Genomic DNA, 24,220 nt, shown 5'->3' on the forward strand with positions numbered 1-24,220 from the left:
ACCTCCCAGTTTACCAAATGAACTACGTTTCCTGCACGCAAGTGCACGTGCACTCGTATGTGTATGTGTGTGTGTGTGTGTGTGTGTGTGTGTGTGTGTGTGTGTGTGTGTGTGTGTGTGTGGATGGATGAAGTTAAGTGTGTTTGTGTGTGTGGATGGGTGTAGTTAAGTGTGTTTGTGTGTTTAACGAGTGGGCGTTAAGGAGTGGCAAGCCTTTTCAAGGTTTCGCAGTCAGAATCTGAAAATAAGGGTTATCGTTAGGAAGATATTATACGAGTATTTGTATACAGTTGGACGTTAAAGGACTACATTTTGTCTTAAAATAAGTGTTTAATAGTCACTCGTGTACAGGTATGAAAAGCATAGTTACTTGCAAGAACTTGTAACGAAAGGAACGGGTTGCTCGCGAGAATGGTGGTAAGATCCCTAGGGGGCCCTACGTACTTTTAGAAAAGATTGGCAATATTCTTTACAGCAGCCATTCAGCTTTATACGGACTGCGTTCCTTGCTGAGGAAGCCGTTTAAACTTCTAACACCAGCTGTTTCAAATTATCTCAGAAATTAAATCCGGGTCTGTAAAGCCAGACTTAGGGTATATGTCCTATATTCCAATGCGGCTTCCCCCTTTACGGCCGTCAGCTGCCCATAGATTAAAGGGCAATTCGTATAAGCTGAGCCCTTGACGAAGTAAGAAGTTGGTAGGCCGCTGCGTCGGCAAGGAGCCTTCAATGAAATGAAAGCAATTATGTGAAGAGGCGCCGGTGCGCTGCGCCGCCGTATTTCATTCGCGGGATCTGCTCGTTCCGCTCTTCGCCTAAGGCCATATGAGTTACGCAAGTCCTAAATTTTCTCAAATTTTGTGGCTAATGCTCTGGCCTGTTCCAAAACGCTACTGTGTAATAGGATTGTTGCTTAATCCTACCTTTTTACTCATATCTCCCGTTCGCTACCACGACAAATTACGTGACTTTCCATTGGGGTACACAAAGGCGGTGTAATCCGTTTTCAGGAACAAGAATACGCACGCGGTTCAACCGTGGGGGCGGTTGGGGGTGGGGGGTGATAACACGACTTCAGAGCTCAGGTATACCTGCTTTCAAGTATCATTTTCATAATATATATATCCTTTCCCTAATTAAAAAATTAAAGCACGCGCATTTACATTAATATATTGTTTTGAAAAGATCGAATTTAACACACATCCATTGACTAAATCTTACTGTGTAAACAATTGTTTGCTGAAGACAAAAATCAAAATATAATCATAGAAAAAAGTATCAGAGTCTAAATCTATTTACATTCTTTGGGCAGTGAAGAGTCCTATGATAAACTGAAGATGGCGAAAAGAGAAATTCCAAATGTAAGTTACTATTAGGTATAACTGAAAAGTGAAATGCAACAACAAATGTTGGCGGAATTTCATGTATCCATAGAAAACCCACTGTGCTTTTCGAAAGCCTATAAAAGAGAATAAGAACAGGAAAAGTCAGTAGAAAAATGGCTCTGAGTACTATGGGACTCAACTGCTGAGGTCATTAGTCCCCTAGAACTTAGAACTACTTAAACCTAACTAACCTAAGGACATCACAAACATCCATGCCCGAGGCAGGATTCGAACCTGCGACCGTAGCGGTCTTGCGGTTCCAGACTGCAGCGCCTTTAACCGCACGGCCACTTCGGCCGGCTAAAAGTCAGTAGAATCTGTGAGAGAGGGCAAATGAGAAGTTAGCCTTTCCCCTGGAATTTCTTATGAACTTCATCAGTAGCTGTCCGCTATATGAAACCTTGTCGAAGTCACACTATTACACTTTATCGACTGAATACATCGTGTTTTGCTGAATGAAACTGATGGTTCGCCTGACATAAGCCATAATTTATAATATTCATAGTCATAGTCCGTCATTTTAAAGATGGTCCAGAAATAGTGGAAAAGTGAAAAATGGTGCCTGAAGAATGAACACGAATGTTACATAAAACCACAGAAAGACTTTTTTTAAATAATGAAACGAATTATACTCAGAAGAGTTACAGGTTTGTCCATTGGTACAATATGAATACCGTCAATGTCGTGTGCGTCTACTCTTCCACTGCTTATAACGTGTACCCTGTCTGCACACAGTGACTTTAACAGCAAACATGAATTGTTTCTCACTTGTACCAGCAAGCAGATCTGTTTGAGTGACGACAGGCAGACGCTATGAACTGCTGGAGAGACACGCGTTACTCTTACAAACAGCCCTGCCTTTTGTTTATTTCATGTTATATCAAAACATTTACGTCGATTAGTAAATAAGGAGTATCGTACTACTGAGATTTTTTTTCAGTTATTCACTTTTTGTGTTTATTTGATATTATGAGGTACATCACTGCCAAAGTTTATAACAAATGCAGATCTACCACCCTCAAACAGAGTAAACTGTGCCATTTACCATGTTTTCATGCTCATAATGTCATTAGTGCGACTTACAAAAATGAGTTTCTTTTCCGTTGCAGAAGGCCAACGAGTTAAGAGGTATTCCACAGAATGTATAACGTTAGTGTTTACGCATTAATTTCAGTGTCAACACAGTCAAAAGCTCCAGTTACAGTGAAGAAAGACTTTCACTCTTCTGCATATTTTAGCGAGCTCTGTGAGTGCGTGTTTCATTGTACCGCTGAATACGTTACAGAGTCTCTTCGCGAGCACAATGCGCGGCTAGCAACGCAGTCTGGCAATGGGAGAGGAATGTCAGCGGGATTTCAAGTGGCGCACTTCGGACCCGTGTACGCGGACCGCATTAACTGGACAATTAGTGGCGCGGACAAGCTTCGGAAGACCTGGGCCAGATAATTTCACTGGCGCCATTGTCAGCTGCAAAGGAGCGCCGTGCTGGCGCTACTTGCGCCGGCGCGTGCCGCATTACATCAAATAATGCGGCCCATTACAGGTCCGCGATAACGAAGCGTTTGACACGGCGGGGGTGTTCATTACGCTGCCTGACATTGCCATTGTCGCATTCCACGCCATCAATACTTCTCAGAGTCATTAATCCACTCTGAGCTGGACGCCACGGCCATCAATTCAGACCGAGCAGCAGCAGTCACCGCAACAGCGTCGAAAGCCCGCGGGCTGTGCTGTGCTGGAACGTGACGCCGAATGACAAGTGGAACGATTTCGTTCGCCTGACACCCTTGCAAATACTTACTTGTTATTTTCGCTAGTACATTCGCATTTGTGGTTTTGTAAACGAGTTGCCGCACGTATTCATATACGAAATACAAGTTAAAGTAGTTAGTGAAGCTCTGAAAATCACCACACCGATATTTGTTAGTATCGGGCGTGATGCACTCCAACCCGTGCTAACATTCGAAACAGTCTGAAATATCGTCGAAACGATTTTCTGCCATTACTGCAAAGAAACTGTTTCCAAATCTAAGAGGTGCAGAACAAGAGTAATAGGCTCTGGCTGCATTTCTAGTTAGGGCATAATGGCTCTTTAATATTGAAAATATATGACTGTGGAGGTCGAGGAAGAGTCATGCTTATAAAATCGATATGGAAAACTTATACCACGTAGGTCGCATATGACTTTGGAAGGCGCGTTGCTTTGGTGAGGACAATGCCTACACCATTCGGTGGTGACGCTTACTTCATGTGATTCCACAGACCTTCCCAGCAAGTGTTCCAGTTTCTGTGACCATAGAGCCACTGAGCGCCCTGACATGACCGTCCAAAATGCTTCCTTGTCTGAAAAAGGCAGCATCGGCTATAAGCCTCCATTGGTATTTCCGGAACTACTATGACGTTCAGTTTTCCCTTCACCATTAAGATTCGTAGTTTTCCTAAGAACTCTCATGATTACGTAAAACTACATACAATAGCATTACATATCCCCAGCATTTTGCGACTGATGTAACGGATGCAACAACTAAGGTGGTACCGGCAATGTATGGAAAGTTTGACATGCCGGTGGAACAGCACAACACTAAAATTATCACCGAAGGACTGGGGTTCAAATGGTTCAAATGGTTTTGAGCACTATGGGACTTAACATCCGAGGTCATGAGTCCCCTAGAACTTAGAACTACTTAAACCTAACTAACCTAATGACATCACACACATCCATGCCCGAGGCAGGATTCGAACCTGCGATCGTAGCAGTCGCGAGGTTCCGGACTGAAGTGCCTAGAACCGCTCGGTCACCGCGGCCGGCTAGTACTGGGGTCTCGGGAAAGTTGCAGTGGAGTTATTATGAGGAAGCACGGATAGTCACAGAATAGCCTCACGCGCGGGACAGTGTCACAGAGTCTCTGAATAAACCGTACTCACAGACGCTTGAAGATTGGCGTAAAGTACCCCAAGGAAGCCTTCTTATAAAGTTTGAAGAACCAGATTTAAATGGAGTCTCTAGGAATATGTTACACCTCCCATAGGGATCGTGAGTACAAGATTAGATTAATTACAGTACGCACGGAGGCATTTTAACAATCGTTCTTCCCGTGCCCCACACGTGAATGGAACGGAAGGAAACTCGGATAACTGGTACAATGAGACGTTCCCTCTGTCATGCACCTCACAGTGGTTTGCCGAGTACAGATATAGATATAGATGTAGATGCTGTTAGAGGACAAGAGGAAATTAATTAAATAACGTCAATTCTTTATATATAACATATTTAATAAGGAAATTAATTTCCTGTATGTCAGCGATCGTTGTAAATCTTTATTAATATATTTTTTTATTTGTTACGCTTTCGGCAACGGCTACCATCATGTATCTGCAGTTAAGAGGATCATAAAGAGCGACAGATGTTTGTTATACAAACAACAAGGTACAAAAGATCAGACATTAAAATGTTGGCCGGCCGGAGTGGCCGAGCGGTTCTAGGCGCCACAGTCTGGAACCGCGCGACCGCTACGGTCGCAGGTTCGAATCCTGCCTCGGGCATGGATGTGTGTGACGTCCTTAGGTTAGTTAGGTTTAAGTAGTTCTAAGTTCTAGGGGACTGATGACCTCAGATGTTAAGTCCCATAGTCCTCAGAGCCATTTAAACCATTTATTTTTTTTATTAAAATATTAAAAATGTTAAATAATATTTTAGTGATGACCTAAAATTTTTCACTTTTTTAATTTCTTAATTTTCCACCTGTCTCATCTAGTTGTTGCATAACAAAATCCTGTCACTCTTTGCGTTCCTCTAAACCGCAGATATCTGATGATGGAAATAGCTGAAACAGCGCAATAAATAAATAAAAATATAATATCGAACTTCTCGGTGTTATTCACGAGATTTTTCATAAAAGGCAGAAAACAAGCTGCAGAAATTTTTCCATCAAGATGTTTGGATGGTTTTGCCTAACTACGGCCCAGTCTGATATTGTACAGAAAATATCACATTTGGGATATATTCCTCCCGGCCGGAGTGGCCGTGCGGTTCTAGGCGCTACAGTCTGGAACCGAACGACCGATATGGTCGCAGGTTCCAACCTTGCCTCGGGCCTGGATGTGTGTGATGTCCTTAGGTTAGTTAGGTTTAATTAGTTCTAAGTTCTAGGCGACTGATGACCTCAGAAGTTAAGTCGCATAGTGCTCAGAGCCATTTGAACCATTTGATATATTCCTGAACATCTCTCGGTGTTACGGTTGCACATTCCTGTACGCGATTAAAGAATGTATTCTACGTTAACGTGCTAGGAGGTCGTTTGGGCAGCATGCCGACACACACGAGGGCAGAGATAGTTGCAATTATGGACCTAATAGAGGTACAGAAAGCCTAATCTTCCTTTTCCGTTGTTCTTCCCATTCCGTCATCTGCAAGGAGGACACTACAGAGTCCAGAAAATTATAGTTAGTGTTGGGTACACCAACATTCCATTGGTGCACAATACGCTACAGACTTGGCTTCCTCGACAAGCACGTCAAATATACCCACTTTTTATGAACGAGTTTAAAACCACGCACGGAACATGCGAAGTAACGAGCATCGAAGGTACATTTCTGGCCTAATAAATAGAAAGTGAAAAGATTTTTGATGCAGTTTTGTGAACGTTGGTAGCGACAGCATAAACATGTTTCAGCAGTCAAACTACGAACATTTGTGGGTTAGTGTAGCGTAGCTTCTGGGAAAACGAACAGACACAGCAGTAACACTGGATTTCAATTATTTCAGAATTTTACTGCACATGTAAGAATTCGGAAGGCGCAGAAGCTGGGTGAGTGGACTGCTGATAACCTCACTGACCGCGTCAGCAGCAACTGGGCTTTTCTCTTACCTCCGCGAAAAGAAAGAACTATTTTTCCTACATGTAAAATAAAATGAATACTGTACAATTCGCGTGGCCTCTGGAGAAATTAATGAAAGCGCCAGGTAAAGAACTACTTGTCGACATTTGAAATGAAACAGATATTGTACAGTACGTAGTGCCTATGAAAAAATGATGCCCAAAACAGTAATGTATGTGAGGTAGTATAAAGCTCACTTTCTCCATCATGCCATCACACTTCGAAAAGGTGTTCGGTTTGTCATCAAAACTACTACAATCCATCGATAACAAGATATGCATTTCCCCATTTACGGCAAAAGTGTGAGTGGTGGTGGTGGTGGTGGTGGTGGTGTTGCGGGATTGGGAGGAGCAGCAAAGAAGTTAATAGTACGCTCCGTTCGAATTCGTAACTTCAGTTAACTGTGCAAGTGAAAAGTGTCAGAACATTAGCAAGAGGACCCAAATTTTTAAGTTTGCAAATTTTCTGCTTGCATGAGTTTCAGCCTCCAAACCAACTTGAGCGTGTTTAATATTCTGCCAGAGGTTGCAGAATGAAGTGGTATCTGGTCACTTGGGTCCTTAATTGGTGTTTCTCCGTATGAGGCTTGGTTTAATGTGTCCAGACAACACGCGTCATTATTCATCAGCCGACTTTATGCCGTCGAACGGGATCTGCTGTCCCACGACATGAAATTCTTTGGTCAAATGTTTAAGTGGAGCGAAAACGACTCCCTAGAAATTACACAACGGATTTTTATCAGAATTTTCTCAGACAACCGGAGAGGGTGAAATGGACAAATGGTATACCAAACTGACCAGGGTCTAGGTCTAGTTCTCCGAAAAAAAGGTTTCGTAGCTCGAAAGTATTCAAGATAATTAAGAGAAACATAATTAGTGCTTTGAGGAAAAATCGAAATATTTCAAGAACAGTTGCTGCCAGCTATGTAAGTGTGGTGTAAAAAATATCAAATCACAACATAAATTGAAACGTCTGTGTTTTCTCTTAATATACATATTCTTAATAACAATAAGTAACCTGCCGCTATTTAAATATATTGTATTTCATGATTTCCGCATAAAACTTGAAAATAAAATGTTGAGAAAAATATGATCAAAAGGTATGTGAAAGGGTTTGTCCAACACATTTAAAAAACATTTTATATGAATTTGAATGATGCTTGAAATCATATACAGAAAATGAGGTGCTGATTGAGAATTCGAAGTTTAATGTATAATGTAAGATCTTAGAATTTTAAAGAGTAGTAGAGGATATTTGGTGGAATTTCACTCAATGGTATCTTTAAGTCACTAACGTTTGAGAGTCTTAGCTGCTGCACATGATTTTGAGCATCATTGAAATGCACATAAAATGTTTCTCTGATTTATTTTATTTATTACTTTCAGACACATCATTTTACAAAATATTTTACCTTTATTCCAATTTTTATTTATTTTAATTTCACCACATTAATCACCGAATGAAATTACAATTAAATCAATACAATGAAATGAATACCCTTAGCTGCATACAGGCGTTGATATACGTCAATGGGGACAGCTGAAAATGTATGCCCCGACTTCACTCCAACCCGGGATCTCCTGCTTACATGGCAGACGCTCTATCCATCCTTTTTTTTCCCTCATTGTGTTTGATTTTGTTCGTTGCATTTGTTCGGTGCAGATGTCCCATGACACCCGTTCAAGTTCAATGTTGAGCCATTGACTCAATTTTTTTAATTACAGAGGGCTGCTAACCCTCTGACCGAACACGCTGAGGTACCGTGCGGGCGTAACCCGTTGACGTATATCAACGCCTGTATGAAGCTAAGGGTATTCATTTCATTGTATTAATTTAATTGTAATTTCATTCTAACGAGCTGCACGGTCACCGATGGTATGTGTTCTTTCGGACATGTCCGAAAGAACAGATATCATCTTCATATACATTTAAACAGGGAAGTCTTGTGCGTCTTCTGTCCGTGAATTGTGTAAGCGCTGTTCTGTGTTATCGTATTTTCACGGTTTGTATATAATATTTTCTGAGGTGCGTATTGGAGACCAGGCCAGCACTTACCTAAACGACGGTGGAAAATCGTATAACACCCACACTCAGACTAGACGATGTACTAGACCAACGGCCCGTAGCTCGCTGTGTGAAATCGATCTGGATTTGGCAAACCTCCCTGTCTCGCAAGCTAGCACACTGTGCGCTAAGTTATAGCAACAAGTGTTTAGCTGGACGTTGCGTAACACAGATACTTAAGGTCACCCACTTAAAAAAAAAAAAAAAAAAAAAAAACCCTAAATGAAGACATAGTATTGATAGTAGAACAACTGATCCAGACTGGGAGAAACTCTTCTGTGGGAATTACAAGATATTGTAAAATACGCAGTTTAGAACACAGAGATGGCAGATTAGAATGTGTCCTCGGATTATCATGCTAGACTGAGTTATTTGATTTTTATACACCTCAGACGGAAAGTTTTCTGCCATCAGTATTGCATCCAGAGTCTAAATCTACCACATTTCAACGCCTCTTCACAATCTTCAACAGTGATTCATGGCATTATGCGTTCATTGCTAAAGACACAAAACAGATTGATATTTCTAACTTTTACAGAACGACGTATAAGTTTTCGTTCAGATGTTAAGAATATGTGTCTCAGGTGTGGAGTCAATGTAAGGCAAATCAAATGAAATTTGACAGCAACTGTTAGAGAGAGAGAGAGAGAGAGAGAGAGAGAGAGAGAGAGAGAGAGAGAGAGAACATTTGTTGCACACTCCAACAAGCGAAAATGTTGAAAATCTTACAGCTCTTAGTCCTCGATTTAGATGGCAGGTAATTCGTGCTGCGAAATTTAAGAGATGAGCTTTATACCTTCTTTGTCCGGCAGATTATGCTAAAAAAAGTGGGATTTATTCACAAGAAAGGCTTCTGTTAGGAAACAGCTGCTTAATCGCCCGACAGCTGACAGAGAAAGACACCGATTGATTAAAAGCCAGATTCTGGAACCCCAGTGATTGCTCCTTAGAATGCAACAAGGTCTTTAATTGTAGCTGGTAGAAGAGAGAGATTCGTGTTCGTCTTAGCTTCTAATTGACAATGCGGTGATTATAGAAGGCATTGAGAAGGATATAAACATGTCTCCTCCCAATTAATAGCAGAAAATCATTTCACTAGCATTCAGCACTTGATGAGAGGAAAGATTCAGTAATGTCCCAAACAAAAACTTCGAAGCAGTATATGGCAGAAAAACTGTAAATTCAACACATCTGCTACTACAATAAACGCAAAATACCTTAACAATGTTAACTGTCAACAGACCAATAGTGCATATTTAAGCGGTTTACCTGGCCGTGATTAGCAAATGTGTCTTCATCACTAAACAAAAACAAGAGACATCAGGAGTATCCTGTCTTAATGCCGATGCACAGCAGTTACCACGATTCTCGTAATCGTTTCCATGCAGCTCTTGTTGGAGAGAGATGTGACAGGGATGGAATCTATGTCGATGGATAATGCGTAAGATACTTGCCTGACTCATGCCACTTTCTCGCGCGATTGCGCGAGAATCTAGCGTGCTGATCAACTAAAATAGCAGCAACAACATTAATTTCTCCCTTTTCTGTCGTCACCTGGTTCCTTCTGTTACGCTGTCTACGTATTCCACTGCCACTTTCACGAAACTAATCAAAGAAGTTGACACATAATGGCCTAGACGGTTGACATCTATTGGTACATCTTGTCGCATACAGCGTACAAGAACGAACTGCTTCCTTCCTACACTCCCCATAAACCATGAGCATGTCATCTTTTTCTGCGTTGGTAAATCCCATCGTCCACTCCCGGCCTACTGCTTGGGCTGCCACACACTAAGTGACCAGCAGTCGCAGTGCAAGGTATCTCGTAAACAACTCGCACTAGAAACCTGCAACGAACACCACCGACTTTCTAATTTATCCTACTTCTAGTTTTTTAATGTCAATAAGTATTGTTCCATTTAAAAAAGGGTATGCCTGCCTAAAAAATACACTTTCTAAGTATTATTACACTCTGTTTATTGGCTAATAACACCAGCCCTTGAAAACCGCACATCAATAGAGCTTTCCACCTCCGCAGATGCGGTGCAAGTTCTTGGTGATTCACTCTGTATATTGATGTGACACCTATTAATGTCTGTACAAAAACATTTTGCAAAAGTAGCCGGAGTCTTTACTAAACGTGAAACCAAAATCTCCCGTTACAGGGCATCTTCAGCTATGATCGGTTGAAAATGTGGATGAAACTGTAATTAGAAGAGTCTGACATATGTTTAAAGAGTAGTGTGGTCCCTTTTAGGATAATGTGAGGGGTTAAAATGTAATGATATACGGAAAAATATTCTTTTACTTCTGCAACAGATAAACATGTTCTTAGTATTAAGTAAATTTTTCGTCCTATCAGTTCCCAAAATGCTTAGTTATGAAATATTATGAATGATCACGATACGTAGGACACAGTGTGTGTACGAGATAAAAGAATTACGCCGGCAACTACTTAAAGTTGTTCCAGGTGGCTATGGAATGTCATTTGACGGTGGCGAAGAGGAGGGTCACATTATTTTCATGTGGCAGAGTGTAATAAACTGAGAACCGCAACTAGGTAAACTGCACCACCAGACACATGATGAATACACAGAGTGCATCTCTGGCCCATAAACAAATGAGTCCAGGCATCCTAAGCCAAACATGTGGGTATATCTCAGCCAGTGGAATACGAGAACTTGCGAATCACCGTTTGTACGATGTAATAAATTTTATTATTATGTTCGTAGTTGTTTACACTGTCGTGAGGGCAAAGACGACTAACATGTAGACGTGCGTCATGTTAGCTGCTGGTAGTCAACACCACTAATGCAAATGCAGATGGCGTGTCGAGTACACTGATATGGTGAGTGTTCATTTAAGGGCATGCACTGTAGTGAGTTTGCGAAATGAAGTGAACTGTAGGTCAGACGGAGTGAGATTGCGTTGTACACGTCAACGGCATTAAGAGACATGATTTTAGGGTACAGGTGAGCAGTGGAAACTGTCAGGGAGCTGAAGAGTTGTATTGGAATAAATACCCCAGTAGGCAATGGGTAACGCCAATAGAGCACGTGGGTCATAATACCACCAACGAGCAACGACGAACTTAATAGCGTTCTGAAGTGGAGAAACCAGTGTTTGACCGCATTAATACGTGAGCACTCGAGCAGACACCAGTACTCTGGGCAAAGGAATACGACAAAAGCATTTACATCCCTACTATTCGCAAAATATTCAAGCTTTAACTCGTGCTCACTTCGATCCTCGCGTCGTGTTGAGCCAATCGGAGCTGTAGCGCTGTAGCTTGCTACCCTGCGTATGTACAGGGTGTTTCAAAAATGACCGGTATATTTGAAACGGCAATAAAAACTAAACGAGCAGCCATAGAAATACACCGTTTGTTGCAATATGCTTGGGACAACAGTACATTTTCAGGCAGACAAACTTTCGAAATTACAGTAGTTACAATTTTCAACAACAGATGGCGCTGCGGTCTGGGAAACTCTATAGTACGATATTTTCCACATATCCACCATGCGTAGCAATAATATGGCGTAGTCTCTGAATGAAATTACCCGAAACCTTTGACAACGTGTCTGGCGGAATGGCTTCACATGCAGATGAGATGTACTGCTTCAGCTGTTCAATTGTTTCTGGATTCTGGCGGTACACCTGGTCTTTCAAGTGTCCCCACAGAAAGAAGTCACAGAGGTTCATGTCTGGCGAATAGGGAGGCCAATCCACGCCGCCTCCTGTATGTTTCGGATAGCCCAAAGCAATCACAGGATCATCGAAATATTCATTCAGGAAATAAAAGACGTAGGCCGTGCGATGTGGCCGGGCACCATCTTGCATAAACCACGAGGTGTTCGCAGTGTCGTCTAAGGCAGTTTGTACGGCCACAAATTCACGAAGAATGTCTAGATAGCGTGATGCAGTAATCGTTTCGGATCTGAAAAATGGGCCAATGATTCCTTTGGAAGAAATGGCGGCCCAGACCAGTGCTTTTTGAGGATGCAGGGACGATGGGACTGCAACATGGGGCTTTTCGGTTCCCCATATGCGCCAGTTCTGTTTATTGACGAAGCCGTCCAGGTAAAAATAAGCTTCGTCAGTAAACCAAATGCTGCCCACATGCATATCGCCGTCATCAATCCTGTGCACTATATCGTTAGCGAATGTCTCTCGTGCAGCAATGGTAGCGGCGCTGAGGGGTTGCCGCGTTTGAATTTTGTATGGATAGAGGTGTAAACTCTGGCGCATGAGACGATACGTGGACGTTGGCGTCATTTGGACCGCAGCTGCAACACGGCGAACGGAAACCCGAGGCCGCTGTTGGATCACCTGCTGCACTAGCTGCGCGTTGCCCTCTGTGGTTGCCGTACGCGGTCGCCCTACCTTTCCAGCACGTTCATCTGTCACGTTCCCAGTCCGTTGAAATTTTTCAAACAGATCCTTTATTGTATCGCTTTTCGGTCCTTTGGTTACATTAAACCTCCGTTGGAAACTTCGTTTTGTTGCAACAACACTGTGTTCTAGGCGGTGGAATTCCAACACCAGAAAAATCCTCTGTTCTAAGGAATAAACCATGTTGTCTACAGCACACTTGCACGTTGTGAACAGCACACGCTTACAGCAGAAGGACGACGTACAGAATGGAGCATCCACAGACTGCGTTGTCTTCTATATCTTTCACATCACTTGCAGCGTCATCTGTTGTTGAAAATTGTAACTACTGTAATTTCGAAAGTTTGTCCGCCTGCAAATGTACTGTTGTCCCAAGCATATTGCAACAAACGGTGTATTTCTATCGCTGCTCGTTTAGCTTTTATTGCCGTTTCAAATATACCGGTCATTTTTGAAACACCCTGTACTTTCTCATATGAAGCTTGTTTCAGAGACAATATCCGCAACAGCCGCATAGTCATGTATGGACCATAGGTAACCCCCATGGTACAGTTGTGATGTTCCAGCAACAAAGCTACGCAGATAACTCGCGGGTGGACATAGACCAGTACCCGCTTCATCCCCATTATCTATAGCAATGTACGGAGTGATACTGAGAGATGTAATCCGAGTATTGTTGGAAGATATCACATTTGGTCTTTGCGCACGTGTGTTGCTCCAAATGGAACTCTATTCCATTTGGCACATTTTGCTCTTTGACAACTGCGTCAGACGTTCCGTGAAAGTGAATAGGAAGAGGAGGTTGTATTTCGTGCTCAGTTCGTTCAGGTATATGACATTATTTCTCCTCTTGCGGTCGTGTGACAGCCTTATGTTAGACACATCTAACGACCCAGGACATGAACTTTTGCTGCCGCTGACATTGTTCGAATGACACCAAAGTTGTCCAAACAAGACACGACAGAATTATTTGTGTTGATGTCGTGCTTGCGCAAAGTGCCGGCAGTCTCATAATTGTCAGTAGACCAACCGTAAATTTGAAAATTTCGAATTTTTTCTTGTAACTTTCGACCTATTCGTTTCCGTACCAGAACTCATTCCTCAAACTGATATGTTTCTCTCCTCCGTCTTCACTGAAAATTTGTACCATCGTGACGGAAACACACTGCGTTCGTGCAGTCTTCAGAATTTTTCCAAGCACATTAATGTAATTCCTTTGGCCGAAGATTCAGAAAACGCTTTTAATTGAAAGGTGGCTGAAAATTTTGTGAACATTTTGGAAGATTAAAATTTGGGCCGAACTGTCTCGGTCAACTGTCTTATGGAGTCAGCACCCTACATTTTTTAGGTTTTATTTTTTAATTCGATTTGGCCTCCTTTCTCCCCTACAGTCCACGCTTCACTCGCCACAATCGTCTTCATCGGTGTCGGCTACTTCTGTCATTAAAGACTTTTCATTGTTCAGCAATTTAAGTTCCTCAAAATAAATCCACCATCCGCATGGATGTCTTTCCGTAAGTGTCGACGAGAGCCCCGACAGAGTGATTTGACGGTGTTGAAACTGAAGGTATCTTCTGTTAAACTGAAACAAAGTAAAACTTATGAAACTTAATAAGTTGAATTCTCGAATATGCTTTGGCCTGACGAAATTGTGAAAGGTAGGTTTGTATCTCGTTCGCAGGTGCTTCAGTAGATACCAGTGATGATTTTCAAGGTGGACACTCAAATCTTCAAGACCGAGATGTATAGTCCGTAGGACATTGTACACAAAGTGGCCATCTAACCAAACGTAGCTGTAATGTTTAGCGGGTGGGAAGAATTCCCAGTCCAGCTTAACAAATGTGATTGCGCGAGGTGCCGTCCTGGTAATGAGTCCCAGTTTTTCTCTCGTCCAACGTCAAATAACAGAATGATCGCGTCGATGGAATCGAGAATTTGACATTGGTTGAAGAACGGCTGTGTGTAAGGTTAGCTCAGTTCAAATTCTCACACTTACGCACGATGTTTATGACCGCTTCATACCATATTGATTGTATGAAAGTGGGTATCATTCGATGGAAGGCGTTGCAAACGCTGGGCAGACTGAGCTGCGCGAATTATTTCTGCGGGAGCAACAAAGTGCACTGCATGAATGATTTGGAGTTTCGAAGCACTCCCTCGCCCAGTTGTTCCCGGACTGGTAACGTAATCTGGTACAAGATTAACAGCGAATTCTCGAGAGGGTGATGAATCGTTTTACAGGTGGAAGGATTCATATAAGTATTTATTTAGTTATGCTGTTGTTAGTATCACTGACGATTTTCGTATGCCCTTTTGATGGGGATCGCCGACCACTGAGTCCCTGGAGTTTTAAGCCCAAGTACCCCAAACATGTTAGGTATGATGGCACCTTGAAAACACTGTATTGCCAGACATACCTAGATATTGCGGCCATGTGTAATGTCATATCACTATACATCACCAACTACTTGTAAGAAATTTTTATATTAAGATAAAAATAAAACTAAGTCTATGAAAGTGAGAAATCAAATACATTACAAATATGGACAGTGATCATAAAAGAAAAATAACAAGTCACTCACCGTTCATCAATAGCATCATTTTTGGATCCAAATTTTTGAACTCCTTTCGAGGAAACGTCATTATACCCGTAAGTTAGGAATTATCAATGAAAATACTGCCTCGGGCATGGATATGTGTTATGTCTTTAGGGTAGTTAGATTTAAGTAGTTCTAAGTCTAGGGGACTGATGACCTCAGATGTTAAGTCCCATAGTGCTCAGAGCCATTTGAAAATACTAAACTCACTGGGAAGATTATCTCAATTTTCTTCCCTTCCTCCAAAATGGCTCAAATGGCTCAAACTACTTAAACCTAACTAACCTAAGGACATCACACACATCCATGCCCAAGACAGGATTCGAACCTGCAACAGTAGCGGTCGCGCGGTTCCAGACTGAAGCGCCTAGAACCTCTCTACCACACCGGCCGGCACGGACTGATTTGTTAACAGTTAAGTACATAAAACATATAGCCAGAGAAGTTCCCAGTACTGTTATTAGTATTCACAAATAATTACTTTTTTAAGTATTACTAACAATCATACGTATTAATCCGGAAACATCGTACATTGTCTTTATATGAAAGTTTGAGACAAGTTTAATGTTCAATAAAGAAAGCTCTTGCTAGTTATAAGTGTACAGAGCTGTCGTACAAATACTGTAGGCTGACGTTGCTAGTAAGTTAAGGAAGACGGTGACGGGGAACGATGAAAACTGAAAATACGCGGTGCCACCTGTTTGCTCACAAAAGAAGGCGACCACGTGTTCATTGCGATCCCCCGTGCGGAAATTATTCGGATCACAAAGGTTAAATTTTAATCTGCACGTGCAGACGGGTGGAAGAAGAGAGTGCGAACTTTTGCGTATTCAAATCACAGGCCGTCATTTGATTCTGCTGATCCGCCAATTTGGCACGATCGCGCTGTCTGCTGTCACGCCTGAGGCTACCGTCCCAGCCGGGATTAAATCCGCTCAATAGCCGCGCCTATCACTCACATTCTCCCACTCAATTGGTTCGTCGCAGCCAGTGCCCGCACTCCCTCATCATCACGCTCTACTATTACGTCCAGCTTTGTCCACACTGCACATGGTTTCAGATGCATCTAAGATATTACGCCTGTTTCTGTACTAGATTCCGTCGCTTTTACAGCAGTACTACTATTACTACTGCTACTATTACTACTACCCTACACACCGAACCACTCTCGTTTCAGAATCGTTACTAGCATATAATCGATCATTCTTCAGAAGGAACCTTTAGGTTGGGCCTAACCTTGACTTACGAATATCAATTGAAACAAACAAATAACTGTAACTGTCACTTATCTTTATTTCAAGAGTTTAGGTTGATTATACTTCCATCATCAGGTGAATTTACCTAAATTAACGCACAAACGGCTTACACATGCGATGTTCTAGGTATTATATGGTAGTGTCTGGTGGTAACAGGCTTCTTTTCCGAATCGTAGTCTTCTTCCATCTGGCATGCAATTAATTCAAAAAGAAGTTCATCTTAAGAAATTAGTCAAAAGCATATTGTCGTTATTGTTCATATGTTAGCTCTTCACAATGCTACGCTGTACTGAATTTTAAAAACAAAACGCTATTTTTCAAAAGGTCGTACGATTCATCTTTTACGAGAATACGTCACTAAGCGTGTTATGTGGCACTACTGCAGAAAGGAAAGCGTGGTTTAGTTTAATATCAAGCCTCACCAACACCCTTACCGTCGTACTTGAATGGTGCACCGAAACACCTGTGCGTGCACCAGTATTATGCTCTCTCAGCAGAGATGCCACAGGTGATCATCGATCCTACTTTACCAAGCAGAGTCGTGGACGTCCAACCACTTAGCGCCTATTGGTAGTGTCAGTGTCCTGCCTCTGTCCGTAGGTCTAGATGCTCACGACCGTAGCACTTGAACATTCGACCACCTTCGCCGTTTTTGAGATATTCGTTCACAGTCTCTGCGTAATAATATTGTGCTCTTTGTGAAAATTGCTTATCTCAGTGGCCTTCCCCATTTGCTCCCAGTATCTTCTCTAGGGTGCTCTGTGTCTGCTCCGCTTAAATACTTTTGTTGTCACATCAAGTGCCCGCAACGCCACCAGGCCGCATCCAACGTCACGGTGAGCAGAGGCCATAATGTTTTGGCTGCAGTGAAATCCACCGAAAAATTTGCTTCGATTTACAAACGGTGTATGACATCAGTTACGCTGGCGGAAATACATGCTTCCGAACGATGAATCATGCTACTGCGAACATCCTGCAGTCTGTCAGTACCATTCGTAGTCCCAGTTGTATGGAGCAGTTCTTTGAGCTCGGACATACTCTCCGGTCGGTTGTTATGGTACAACTGCTTCAGCTGGGCCCACAGCGGGAAAACCATAGGATTTTGATCAAGACACTTCGCTATCAACCAAAAGGAATATCAAGTCCAATTCAGCTAATTGCCACTCGCTTTTACGTATGTCGCACAACAGACCCCCGAAACGTCGGCGTACCAAATGATTTCATTTGATATTGGTATCCTGTATACTAATACGCTCAGAGTGCAATACTGTGCTGTTATAAAAGATAACCTAATTAAATGTAATTGTCCATACCAGAAGTTAGAATACTGAATTGGTCGAATTATTTCTTGTTTAGATCTACTTCACTTTCAGTAACAAACTGTAATAAGATACTTGCTCAAATATAGCAAGCACAATAACCGTCGCGTATTTTAAGACTTCGTGCAGAAGAATTGTAGGTTGTCGCAGCAACCCAGTAAAAAAATAGTTTATTACAAGTGCTGCAATGATAATACACTACAGCTGATGTACGGGGTAACAAGACAAACGCATCATATTTAATATCTTTAATAATCTGCAAGAAGAATTCAGGAAAAGCAAATCTGCTGTCACCAAAATTCCTGGCACTTCTTACTATCCATCACTACCAAAATATATTGCTTATAGACCCTCACATCGAACATGACCTGCGTGAGGAACCACACTGGCTATGCATTACTTTTCGTTTGATTATTATCTACAGGAAAAGAAGATTGTACTAAAAGCAAACTCAGATACAGTAGCAACAGCATCCACACTATATATACAGAGTAAGTCAACTAACCCTACCGTTCCAATTTTATGCAACCCGCAATGTTACAGTTGGCCTTTAAAAACCACTCGAGAAATTTTCATATTCACTCTCTCGCTACGCTCAAACTATTAGTCCTACAGGAAAAATGAAAATGACCTTTTTTGTGGGAAATATGATGTAGTTAAATTTTTGTACTGTGATACGTTCTCGCTTGAGGCCAAGGTTTTCAAGTTATACAATGAAAACGTACGAAAGTGACCTTCAAACGCACTTACACCTCCATACTCCATCCTTACCCATCTGGCCTTCTAGTATCTAGTTCATGCCACTCCCTCCTACAACTACACAAACATTTCCGGCTGCGCGTACTTTTTCCGATATTTTACCTTTTTTGGTCTATTTATTGGGCTATTGTGGCAACATCACAGTCGGATATTTCGTTAACAATATTAATTTAAACATACCCGTGAGGGTAATGAATGAAATACGACTTATTTAAGCGTTACACGAAAACTAATTACGATGACAATTCGATCCAAACTTAAGCATTACAAGTACAGTAATTTCGTACTAAGAAGGAATGACGAATACAACCATGCAACAGTCTATTTTCTCCTGTTAAAATTTACAACACTGTTAGGTAAAATATACACAAACGTCAATTTTATTACTTGTAAGTACTCGAGTATCAACGTGGCGTAATAATGCCCGTCAATGAAAACCAAACGAGATCGAATGTGGGAAATAAATCGTGCAGTCACAAATTTTGGTACAGTGCTGGGAGGGAGTGCCATGAACAACAAACGAGAAGGCCTGACCGGTGTGATTTGAGTGAGGACTGGGGATGCATTTGAAAGTCAATTTTGTACATTTTTCTTGAATAACTCTAAAACTACGGCCTCTAGTGACAACGTATCCCGGTACAGAATTTAACTACATTAAATTTCCTAAAGGAAAGGGCCTGTTAACTTTTCGGTTTTTTAGTTTGTGCATAGCGAGCGAAATAATATGAAAATCTCGCGCGTGGTTTTTGAAGGCAGATATATTACTGCGGGTTGCATAAAACTACAGTGGAAGGGGCAACTCCATCACCCTATGTAGAACATGTCCCAAAATATCAGAAATCCGTTTAGTGTATACAATTTAAGAATTTCTTATTCATCTTACAAAAAAGAAATGAAAACTTAGGCACGAGGTACCGGTATATATAAACTCGAACAAAACCTCATGTGCATAAAAAAATCATCTTTTCATTACAAACATTATTTGGAAAAAGTAACAAACATTTCAGGAATAGATACAACAGTCACACCGGTGCATTCAAGTGAAACTCTCACACGAAATCCCGATTTCTGACCCATATCTATACTTAGAGTCTGTAGCTGGTGGTGTAGTGGTTAGGTTCGTTGCCACTCGATCACGAGATCTCAGATTAGACTGTGGCCCGGGTCTGAGATTTTATTCGTTCGGTCAGTGGGTGGTTGTGTAGCCCTTGTCACTTCATCTCATCTTCATCACAAAGACGCACAAATCGCCGAAACGGCGTCAAATAGAAATATTTGCACCAGGCGGCCGTACATCCCCATATATCTGCATATAGTTTGAAAGAAAAACTATTTGCCAATGTAGTTCTTGAGAAGTTCTTAAAACTCAGACACAGCCAAACAAAAGAAAGCAATCGGAAGGCTCCAACATCAACAGAATAAAATAAAATCGAATTGAAACTACGCTCTAATGCTGAAACAAAATATGCAACATACATTTAGCTATATAATTTCTGAAAATAAATCTCAGGGTGTTGAACATATCGTGAACAGTAACTAAAAGTAATGTTTGATAACCAAGCAAACAGTCTTTGTATTCATGGGATCACATACTGCTCATACAACTAAATAACGCGCAGAAATTGATAAGCGAAACTTACTTGGATCAGCTTTTGATGTGAGACGAACTTGCAGCAAATATTGGAATCACATGCACTCTAGCAGAAAGGTGAGGCGTAAAATCTGGAACAAAACAAAATTTCCCTGTTTTCACTAACTGATACAGGAAAGTAATTAATTCTTATTTGCTCTAAACATATTAACAGCCTTTCGTTATTACTCAGAGTGACAAGCTCATGTTAGACACACAATTCATGCGAAGTGCAAACGTAGTGAAAATGTTAAAACATTTTAGTTGTCCACGAAAGCTAGTTCTTAAGCCTCTCAAGATACGGACATGTCACACAACGAAAATTCGATATCTGTAATCCTAATGGACACAAGCACAGGTCAGACGTTTAATTTGATTTACGTGAAAACAGCAGAGGAAGACATGAGTGCAGAAAAAAAGTCGAGTATGTAAAGGTGTGAGTGGTAGTAGTTATCTAAACGAGCAGATACGTATGAAAAGAGATGGATGGATGTTGTTATGCAAAGGGGTAGGTTGCTATGTGTAAGGGCGATTGTGTATGTGAAAGGGTCAGGGGTGTATGGGTTTATAAAAGGAATCAGTATGTATGGAAGGGGGTGGATGGGTAGGTAAAGGCGTGTGAAAAGTGAAAAGGCAAACTATCTAAATGCCTTACTGTCGTAATTAATTGGCAAGCCGCAACGTTATTCTTAGTATAAGAGTGGAGCATTCCTTGCCTTAAATTGGCACCTGATTCATGGGAAACGAAAATCGATGTCCTAGATCCACAATATCAATCACGTTTGCCCTGTAGGTTTGAGCACATGCAATCTCTTTGTGACATTTATGAAATGACGCCACGAACACGACGTTTGCACCCATTTTTGCAGTCCAAACGTCTAGGACGCCTTCAGTAAGATAAGAGACTCACCGCCGGCTCAGTGGCTTCGAATCTGCCTGTCACAGACTTGTCATTTATAGTCTTTAAAGACCGTCATGAGATCCTAGTAATATCTGTAGGTCAGTAGAAAGGGGACCAAGAATAACCATCCTATACGTGGATACCTAACCTTAGAGTGCATGACAATAGATTGTAGAGGTGACAGCTGCTCAGGAATAGCAGTTCCCGGATAAGCTGTTTGTGAGGCCCACGGCAATCCACTTGTATGCCACAATGCATGAATGTGTGTGCCGCTCAAGGCAGTGTAAAGACTGACCCATTTCTTGCGAAGTCAACAGCATCGAGAATTGACGATAAAATCTTCTGAATTGTTAGACTGCTGCATAATCCTCTTCAAAGTTCTTCAATGGTCGACAAGCCACCCTGCCATCCAGGGACACCAGTGCAGCCGTGAAGAAGATCCCAGCAAAGGGATCACAATTTGGAGCAATCAAGAACTTCGAAGAGAAGAGATTATGAGTATGCCTATATTTTCTATTAATGAAAATGGCTACGAATGCCTGCAGACTTACCTAATATCAACTTTGGCTCGATAAAGGAACTAACTGAAAAGAAAAACCTGAGAGAAATCGCAGGTAGCAACAAAATGGAGTATACAGATAACAAATACATCTGCTTGCCGTACTATGCCACTTTCAGCACAAAAATGCCATCGGTTTTCAAAAAACAAAACATAAAAGTTTCCTTCTCAGCTACAAACAGCCTTGGACGTATTTTGGTTCATGGCACTGACAAAAGAAATATCCACCATGAATGGGGTTTGCACAGAATGGAATGTCCAGACTGCGACGCCTGTTAAGTGGGACAGACAGGTAGAAAACTTGAAATCAGGTTCAAGGAACGTGTAGCTTTGGATAGGTGGGATATAGTTCACAGATCCATTTCGCTACCCACCTGGCTGAGACTTGACACGCCTTCCCCCTTCTGAGGTCGGGTGCCAAGTTGTTGCACGAAGCTGAGACAGGCAGATTCATGGACGTCCTGGAGGAGATAGAGATGTACTGTCATCTGAGGTCATCTGGCGTTCATCTGCTCAATGAGCAGGTGTTGGTGAAAAGCAGCCATTTTTTTGGGCTCTTCGACGATTTCCTCCTTCAGGGAAAAGGACGTCACGACCCAGTATCGTTCTAATGTGGGAATTTAGGTCTACCTTTAAGAAGACAACACTTGGCATGTTAGTATGAGAGAACCCAGATTATGATTGTTGGTTGATCGTTTCATCTTCCATTTTGCTGGTACTGTCCAATGCTACATCTATTTTACCACCAAACAAGTAAATCATCATTGATTTTCTAGTCTTAAAGGCTAGGTATAACGGTAGTTTGTTTTTTTGTCTTTCAGCAAAGAGCGTAACGCAGATGGAGCTACGTCATACGTTTATATATAAAATTTTACGTCAATAGAGGGCTTTTATGTTTTGTTAAATATACCTGGTTAAATCAGTGTTTCGATGATCATCTTCATTACTTTACTATGCTGTTAACAGTTCTTTATAAAAATTGTTTATAAGGACTTCTATATTTATTTTATATTAAATATTTAGTGGATCTTTTAACCATTATGATATGAATTTCAGACTGGTTTGTAACTGTATTTTATCAAAGTGATTTTCAACAAAATCTTTTTAATTTGTTAATTTATCTTTCTAAAGTGATGTAACAATTTTATATAAGACAGTTGTGTGATCCTACTAATGATCCTTTGCATACGTTTCGATGGACGGTTTCACCACTAAGATATGAGCAAGCCAGTTATAAGTTGACATTTCTTGATGATATGGTTGGTTGGTTTGGGGGAGGGGACCAAACAGCGTGGTCATCGGTACCATTGGATTAGGGAAGACTGGGGAAGGAAGTCGGCTGTGCCCTTTCAAAGGAATCATCCTGGCATTTGCCTGAAGCGATTTAGGGAAATGCCGGAAAACCTAAATCAGGGTTGTCTGACGCAGGTTCGAACAGTCGTCCTCCCGAATGGGAGTCCAATGTGGTAACCACTGCGCCACCTCACTCGGTTCTTGATGATACGCAAATATGCTTGTTGATTTTAGATATTTAAAAAAGTGTTTTAAACTACTATATTGAAATGACACTTTGTTAATTAATTTGTAACACAGAGGACTTCACTAACACTGGTATGAGACCGATGACCTCGCTGCTTGGTCTCTTCTCCAAACCAACACAACTAGCACTACCTGACGTAAACTAAGGCTACTGTACTTGCTCTAAACAACCACCTCAGTTTCCTTCTGCCTCTACACCAGTAAGGCTGTATGGTGCCATGTACTGCAGCGAGTTTGTTGGATTGTAGCTCAGATGATATCCTGACCAGAGTGGATAACTGCTCTTGCATAACATGGTGTTTTGCTTATTGTTTTATGTAAAGTAAATTAATTCTGATTCTGTAAGTTCCGTTTTAGCACTAAAGATGGCTATATCTAGTCGAAATCTAGAGATGCAAAAGTAATAAAAATTAATGGGGTTGCGACTGATTACTGTGTTTCTCTCCTTCCTTACCTAACATCGACAACGAATATGAAAGACTGAGGCTCTATCATTTACTGATGCACTCCGAGTCAGTCTAGAGACTAATTATCGGTGCATATTATTCTGGAGGAAAATTTGCAGCATGCACAACTACAGGGGCAGAGGAATTTTGTTGACGGTGGGGTCCTGGCGAGAGGAGAGTCATGAGTCTGGATGAGTGTTCAGAACTTCATATCTTCGTTGGTCTTCTTTTGCATTTGCAATTATCCCGTATATCCATGGGGGTCAGCATGTTAATTATCGGGTGTGGGATTGTTAATGTCAGAGGGAGGCCGAATGCCCCTCCTGTCGCCACCTCTTTCTGAGCCAAAGTGAAACAGAAATGGCCAGCGTATAACTTATTTCGTGCTACAGCCTTTTCAGGTGCCCTCCGAAACAGGAGAATCGACAGCTACGTAACTGACAGTGACAAAGTTAGAGTGATCAGTGTCCGAAGCCAGAACGTGCAGGGACCAAG

The 24,220-nt window shown here is 41.6% G+C and overlaps 1 protein-coding gene across 5 annotated transcripts in view; it reads right to left on the bottom strand.

The window, feature by feature from the left end:
- The window catches only part of LOC126470158 (protein O-linked-mannose beta-1,2-N-acetylglucosaminyltransferase 1-like), a 2,280,325-nt gene that overhangs the window by 1,850,998 nt on the left and 405,107 nt on the right, over positions 1–24,220 (bottom strand). For all 5 annotated transcript variants that reach the window (XM_050097778.1, XM_050097779.1, XM_050097777.1 and 2 more), the window contains one exon: positions 20,291–20,372. The gene's annotated coding sequence lies outside the window, so the exon portion shown is untranslated. The remainder of the gene's footprint in view (positions 1–20,290; positions 20,373–24,220) is intronic.

This window comes from Schistocerca serialis, chromosome 3, assembly GCF_023864345.2.
Source record: "Schistocerca serialis cubense isolate TAMUIC-IGC-003099 chromosome 3, iqSchSeri2.2, whole genome shotgun sequence".
Classification (NCBI taxonomy): domain Eukaryota; kingdom Metazoa; phylum Arthropoda; class Insecta; order Orthoptera; family Acrididae; genus Schistocerca; species Schistocerca serialis.